This window comes from Rhinoderma darwinii, unplaced genomic scaffold, assembly GCF_050947455.1.
Source record: "Rhinoderma darwinii isolate aRhiDar2 unplaced genomic scaffold, aRhiDar2.hap1 Scaffold_955, whole genome shotgun sequence".
In the NCBI taxonomy this organism is placed as follows: domain Eukaryota; kingdom Metazoa; phylum Chordata; class Amphibia; order Anura; family Rhinodermatidae; genus Rhinoderma; species Rhinoderma darwinii.
The window spans coordinates 49,322-57,500 of record NW_027464530.1 but is presented as its reverse complement, the minus strand read 5'-3'; positions in this window follow the sequence as shown (position 1 = coordinate 57,500).

Here is an 8,179-nt window from a genome sequence, read left to right as displayed (position 1 = left end):
ATAACATTTTTCCTCCCAAGCATGTGCTTGGGTAAACATTACAAGCAAAGTATTTACACGACATAATAACCAAAATATTTACATAACCGACAAAAATTATTTTGTGACACAACCCTACTCTCTCCCTACCTTCTTCCTATCCCCACAGACCCAACACCCCACCATACAAGAAGCCCGCTCCGGCCCCAAAGTTCCAGGATAAATCCGAGCTAGGTCCCAAAGTTTTTCCCAGGTTAGGGACCAGGCCAAAGCTGACCTCCCAGTGCCCAACAAATTTACATATATACATTTACAATCCTCCCACCACCCCCCAAAAACCCCCACCCAAAACCTCACTAGCCCCACTATCCCTACATAACAACCCATACCAATCTCGTTACCTACCCACCACCTCGTCTCAAGAGTACGCTGGTTCGGTGTCCTCAAGCCTTAACATCCACATCATAATTCAAAACAAAAGGCTAGGGTGATTGAAATACAGCCCTACACCAGGAAGAAGCTTGAACGACTAGGGCACGTCAAAAGAAAAACCCCTCCATAGGCGGGAGGCCTTACGTGCACCCAGTCTTTCAAACTCCAAAGAGCGCACCTTCACCAGGTCACCAAGGATGTTACTACATACCTCACCCCTTTGGAGGGTCTTTCTTCCCGTCGAAACTAGGCACCGTGCATTCCACGTGTAGAACCTGACCACTGCACTAACTAGGAATAAAGTGCATCGGTCCCTGTTACCAACTTCTCTGTACGCCCCATAGGCCCACTCAGCATAGGAGAGGCTCTCCATCTCTGGCCACCCAATGGAGATTCCCACCTGTTTGTACACCTCTATATTGAGGGGACACTGAAGCAGGAAGTGCTCCATGCTTTCCAGCGTGTCGCCACACTCCTCCCGGGGACAATCCCTTTCATCAGAGTTCCTGTACTTCAAATTTCCCCTCACATATAACTTACCATGGAAGCAGCGCCAGGTCAAGTCCCAATACTTCTGGGGGATCCTATTTGAATTCAACAATGTTAGTCCCTCCCTCAGATCCCTACCTGGGCAGTCCTTGAGGGCCAACGATGCCTGGAAATAGGAGGTGATCACCCTATTGTCGAGGAGTTTCCTCGGCAGCGCAATCACCTCATCCTTCTCCAGACACCATCGGCGGACAACCTTCAGAACCGGGGCAACGTAAGCCGGGAGATGCCCCCGCTGCGATCGAAGATCCTTCACTCGCCCTCCGTTCTCCCATTCCTGGAAGAACGGCTGAAACCACACCTTGCATGAAACTACCCACAAAGGAGCCCTCTCTTTGTAGAGGATTGCCACGTTACATTTAAGAAAGGTGTTCACCAGGAACACTACCGGGTTGACCATACCCAACCCTCCTTGTCTCCTTGTTAGGTAAGTCACCTCTCTCTTAACTAGGTTCAGCCTGTTTCCCCACAACAGTTGGAAAAACAGGCTGTAGATTCGTGTCCAGAAGGGTTCTGGCAAGATACAAATGCTGCCCAGATAAATAAACAACGGGAGCAGGTATGTTTTGCCCAAGTTGATCCTTTCCCTGAAGGTCAAAGTCCAACCTTTCCACTGGTTCACCTTTTTGGTGGCAATCTGCAGTCTGCTCTCCCAATTTTGAGTAGGATAGTCTCCTCTGCCGAAATCTATGCCCAGAACTTTTGCAGTGTCTTGGGGCACAGGGAGGGTGTCTGGGAGACAAAAATCTGGGTCCCCCACTCCCAACCAGAGACTTTCGCACTTATCCAGATTGATCTTGGACCCAGACGCGTCCGAGTAGCGATCTACCTCAGACATCACCCATTCCGCCTCCCCTTGCGAGGAGACGAAGATAGTGACATCGTCGGCGTACGCTATCGTCCTTACGGCAGACTCCTCGACCGCCAAGTCCATCCTCACACCCACCAACGGCCCGCGGTCAACCCTCACAAGGAAGGGGTCGATCGCGAACACGTATAGCAGCGGGCTAAGAGGACAACCCTGACGGACACCAGAGTCCACCCCAAAAGGACGACCAACCCAACCGTTCACCAGTGGGAAAGTCTCAGCCCCTGCATACAATGTTTGCAGCCAATTCACAAACCCCCCAGGCAGACCGTATCTCAAAAGGGTGGACCAGAGATACTCATGATCAACTCTGTCAAACGCTTTTGCCTGATCCAAGGACAGCATGTACCCCTTCCAGTGCCCAGCTCTGCCCTGCTCCACCGCCTCCCTGACACCCAGGACAGCACTAAAGGTGCTACGACCTGGGACAGTGCAGTGCTGGACACCCGAAAGGAGCCGCGGTGCAAACTCGACCAACCTGTTAAACAGTATCTTAGCCAGAATCTTCCGGTCCGTATTGAGAAGCGCTATGGGACGCCAATTCTCAATACGGGACGGATCTTTACCCTTTGACAACAGAATCAAGGCTGACCTACACATTGACTTTGGTAGAGTGCCCGAGGATAGACACTCATTAAAAACCCCAGTCAAGAGGGGAATCAAAGCTTCCCCAAAGGTCTTGTAAAACTCGGACGTTAAGCCATCCGGTCCCGGCGATTTCTTAAGAGCAAGCCCTTCAATCGCCCTCTTTACTTCCCCTTCCTTGATTTCCTCTGTCAAAACGCCAAGAGAGGGGCTTATCCCTGGCTCCGGAATGGTTTCAGCCAGGAAAGCCGACATCTTGTCTCGATCTAGTTCCTTCTTACTCAAGAGGTGTGAGTAGAAGGATCTGACCACCTCCAGAATCCCTGATTTGGACCTGTTCAGGGATCCCGTACTGTCGATCAGTCCTGCCACATACTTGCAATCCACTGACATCCTACAGTTTTTGTAAGGGTCAGGCGAGCGATACTTCCCGAAATCCCTCTCAAAAACTAAGGATGTGTGCCTATCGTACTGACACCTCTTGAGCAATGATTTCACACAGGAGATATCCTTACGGCTACCCCCTGTCGAGACCAGCTGCTCGAGTTTCCTTCTTAGGTCCTGGTACAGACAGTGTCCGGCCAGGCTCCTAAAGTTGGAAAGCTGGCGGAAGAATTTTGCCGCGCGTTTCTTGAGCATCTCCCACCACTCTGACTTACTGTTACAAAGGCCCAAAAGGGGTACCTGGCTCTGCAGAAAATCCTCAAAGGACTGTCTGACGTCCGCTTCTTCCAGGAGTGCCGAATTCAATCTCCAAAAGCCCCTTCCCATCCGATGGGTCTCTGCAACGTTCAAAGAAAAAACAATTAAACAGTGATCGGAGAATTCTACCTCCACAACCACAAGTGGTGAGGAGACAGCCTCCTCCTTCAAATAAAACCTGTCTATTCTAGACCTAATCTGACTACCCCTATGGTATGTGAAACCACTGTGGTCCGGGGTGTGCCTAATGTGGACATCCACCAGACGAGCCTCACTGACTATGCTATTCAAAGCGACGCTGTCATAGCCCAGCCTGTCTTTGGAGCCCCTCCGATCCTTCTGTCTCACAACCGTATTGAAGTCTCCTCCAAAGACCACTTGGCGGCTGGTAAAAAGAAAAGGCTTGATCTTCATAAAGAGGCACTTGCGGTCCCACTTGGTTTGTGGACCATAGATGTTTATGAGCCTAAGCTCTTGCCCCTTCATGAAGACGTCCAGGACCAGACACCTCCCCATTTCTACCTCGATTACTCGTCGGCATTTTACCTCCGCCGTCCTGAAAAGGACAGCTACTCCGCTATACGGCTCGGCCGCAAGAGACCAGTAAGATGGCCCATGCCTCCACTCCTTCCTGGCCATATGGACAGATGCCAGGTCTGGCACCCTGGTCTCCTGCAAAAATAAAACATCGGCCTCAACCCGGCCGAGAAAATCAAAGGCCGTGAATCTGGCCGCATCTGACCTAATGCTGGCGACATTAATACTCGCCAGGGTCAACGGAGTAGGTACCGCCATCAAGAGTGATCGAGGTCGACCGCTAGCTTCTTCCCTCCCCCAGTTAGCCCGTCGCTATCTGGGTCCGGGGAATCCTCGTTGCCTCTCTTGAGACTCGCACCCGAGAGATCCATGTCTTTGGAAAGGTCTTTTCCATCTGGAACCAAAAGAGGAGAAAGTGAGTCCACAACATTTTTAACAATATTATTTACACTCCCATCCCCCTCCCCCACTACCTCCCCCATTTCCCCACCTCCCCCTTTGTCCACTAGTGCCGTGACAACCCCTTCCCCAGGTATTCGGCCCACTACCTGGTTCGAGGGTCCAGCACCTCCCGAAGGACCCGACCTTCGCACCGGTACCTCACCCTCGCCCTCCCCTTCTTCCGAAGAGGAGGAGATGTCCTCCCGAAGGGCCTGGTACCGGTTGGAGAGCCCTATCAGGGGGGAGCCAGTCAAACCCTCCTTTGGGATCTGGCCGGTCTTGGATGTTTTTAACGGGGCCCCTTTGGTCTTATACAGGGCCTTCCTACCAGTGTCTTTTCTCTTATCTTGCCCCTTTACTTCGTCCTCATCCAAACTACCATAGTATGAGGACCCACTAGAGGGGGCTTCTCCTCTCCTCCTGACCAGTCTCCTGATCTCCTCCTCTACCCCACCATCCCCAAGGGCCTCCGCAGACATGCCAGCCTCCTGAGGGACGGCAGACTGAACCCCATGGCTTTGGGGCCCCTCCTGCTCCCTCTCAAGTCGACGGCACTCCTGCCTCCTAAATTTGGAAGAAGGCAGGGTCCTTACCTTCCTCGACCCTATCACCCCTCCATCCTCACCAGCCCCTTCCCCAGCGACACCGTGACCTTGACCACTGCCACTAGCCAGACCAGGCGCCACCGGGTTAAAGACCAGGTTAGCGAAGGAGCGCGGACAGCGGCTAAAGGGGTGACCAAGGTCACCACACAGGTTGCACCTTATGTCCTTGCACGTGGCGGCAAGATGGCCCAGAGCCCCACACAGCGCACACCTCTTCTCCTTACACTGGGCGCTAAAATGTGTGGGGCTGCCGCACTTGTGACAGACCTTCGGCTGCCCCTGGTAGAAGACCAAGATCCTGTCCCTCCCCAGGAAAGCAGAGGAGGGCATGTGAGACACCGAGTTCCCCTGGACCTTTAATTTTACGGAAAAGGTCCAGGCCCCAGACCAGATCCCATGCTCATCCCGGTTTTTCTGGGGCATTCCTTTGACCTCGCCATGTCTCTCCACCCAGGTCATTATGTCAATGCAAGAGAGTGACTCATTATTGGTCAAAATGGTCACTCTCTTGATGACCTCATTCTGCCTCGAAACGGCTTGAACGGCGAAACCCTGCCACTGGGGCAATGCCCGTGCCAGCTCATGACGGGACCAGAAGGATTCCAACCCCTCCGCCGTCATGAAACTGACATCGAACACCGAGGTGCCGTAGGGATGGATCAGGGCATAGATGTCATTAGCCCTGAACCCCATCTCCAGGAGCAGCTCCACAACCTTAGATCTTGGGGGGCTTGCTTCCTTACCAACCCACCGGAGACGGGCCACATTCCTGCGGACACCCCCGGGTCCCCCTGTCGGAAGGGACAGCACTGGTGGTCCCTTCCCTTGGTTTTCTCGGAAGGCTGCCTGTCCGTACTTCTCGTACCAGAAAGACAGGTCAACCTGCTCACCCCCTATCTGGACAGAGCTCTCGCCTCTCCTTAGGGCCTCCGCAAGGCGCCGTTGCAAGTTACCATGCACGGCACCAGCAGACAAAGGGACACTTGGGCCCGCTGCGGCTGCAGCGTAGGACCTTCCAACCTGTACAGCTCCCGGAGCCCCGATGGGCACTTTAACAACTGGCGCCCCACTTTTCAGTGGGCCCCCCCCTAGACCAGCCTCCATCAACTCTCCTTCCAGAACACTAGGGCCACCTCCGGGAGCTGCGCCTACCTCCTGCAATTCCATATTTTCTACACCCCCACCCATATTCAAGATCATACCCCCACTTGCACCTCCATCCACACTATTCACACCATTTACCTTTCCCAACCCTGTTTCTTCTCCAGAAACATCCTCCCCACCATCCTCCATCACAATTGAATTTTCCCTTTCCACACCCCCATTCACACCACATGCGTTTTTTCCTGCGTTTTTTGCTACAGGCGCGTTTTTTTGCATGCAGGCTTCTTTCACCCTTACTGGACCAGCCACAATGTCAGATTTTGTTTTCCTGGTTGCTTCTTCCTCCACCAGGCGCAACTTTGCTGAGGAGAGCACCACTCTCGGCACCAATTTGTTCTCCCCTAAGGGGATACACACAGCTCCCGTGCCCAGCTGCTTGGGCCCGAGCACAACCTTCTCATTTGCCGCTCCACTATCCGGCCTCGCAGCCAGTCTTGCCACTGCACTGCTACCGCCACTCGCTCTAGCGGCAGCAGTGCTTTTGATCTTTTGAACCTGCCGAGCAGGGGGGCTACACATAATCTCCCCTCCGTCAGACCCCTGATCCACTGCAGGATCAGGAGTAGGCTGACCAGAGGGGTTTGCAGTGGCATCCCGGGGTACAGAGAATGCGTCGGGCTTCGGAAGAGGTACATACACCAGCCGCTCCTCCATGATTGGAGTCTTACCTGCCTTCCTTGCCTTCCGCATCCTTCTCCTTTCGGCCTTGTCAGACAGGCCGTCCGACACCGGATCCCCTCCGAATGTGAAATCCCCAAAGTTCACCGGTGGGGACTGTACCTGCCTGATTTCGGCCATCAGAAGTCCCCCGGGACCGCCACTGCACCCGGTCTCCTCCGACTCCGACCACGACTCCCCTGAGCCTTCCGAGCTGCTCAGCGACACCAAGACACCCGATGGCCGGTGCCTTGCTCCGTCTCGTATTTTCAGTTCATGCTCCACAGCGCGCTCTCGCTGTGCACAGGGGAGGCTGCCCTCCGACACCTGGCTGCACTCAGACGTCTCCCTTCCTCCCAGCTTGATTGAGGCTGCTTCCAATTCAGGGATTAACCCCTCGCTTGCCTCCTGACTTGTCTCCAGGCTTGTCTCCTGGGCCGATTCCTGGGCCGATTCCTGGCCCTGTCTCTGTACTCTTTTCCCCAGGGATTTCTTCCATCTCACCAGCCGCTGGCGAAAACTCCCCGAGGACTGTAAAATTAACTCCAGTCTAGTCTCCAGAAACCCTATGCGCTCCTTCAGCTCCTTTATGTTCTTTGAGATAGCCGGTCTTTTATTTTTTGAGCAATGATCCGCTCGATAACGGAGCTCAGCCAGAGACTGCTTCAGGGACAGTCTCTCCTCTTCCGAAGCCATATACAGGCTCGTTACAGCCATCACCCTCCGGCGGAATTGTTCTTGCGGCTCCCTCGGGGCTAATACCGGCCAGTCCTCGAGCCGATACTCGAGGTCCTCCATGTCCACGATTTCGCCCAATGCCCCATGCGACAGCACGGAGCACCAGACAGTTTCCGACATTCCCGGCGCCTCTTGCCCGCTCGTCCTCCTGTCACCGGCGGCATCCACCGCCGCGAGCTCTCCCCCCGCAGTGGCTCCCGCCTGTGTGTCGGCTGCCGCTGCGGACCTCTCCGTCCTTCCTCCAGTACTCACAGTGTCCACGGCGAGTGAAGCCTCCACATCCCCGCGGCTGTGCTGGCTCAAGTCCTCGTTAGAGCCGCCGCTCCTCTTACACATTCTTCCCGACCGGCGCAGCATGCCGGCTGCCTCCTCCATCTTGCGGCCACGCTCCCGCCCGGCTTCGGCGGCCAGTGTGTCCTCCTCTTTACTCACCCCCGACTCCGGGGTCTCTCCCCAGGACCCCACTCCTCCTGGGAAAGGAGTGGGGACCCTGCCTGGAACAAATTCAGCCGACTCCAGCAGGTTTTCAGGCTCCAAATGTGAAAAATGCACCTAACACACACTCCTTCAGCAGGAGCTCTCCAAGCACACGTCTGATTACCGCGGCTGCTGGCACCAGTCTTGCCCTCCAATGGATCCTCGTTAAAGGATTTAAAGTGTACTCATTCCAATTACAGAGCCTCGAAAGAGTCCTGTATTGTTATTTTTTGTCACTACCTCCCCGGGTCGGGAGTGGGTAATTTGCGCGCCTGCTGCCTTCCTTGGATGTGGTAGCCGTTTCTCAGGCTCCCTCTCCGGAATCGAACCCTGATTCCCCGTTACCCGTGGTCACCATGGTAGGCGCAAAAAGTACCATCGAAAGTTGATAGGGCAGACGTCCGAATGTATCGTCGCCGTCACGGGGACGTGCGATCGGCCCGAG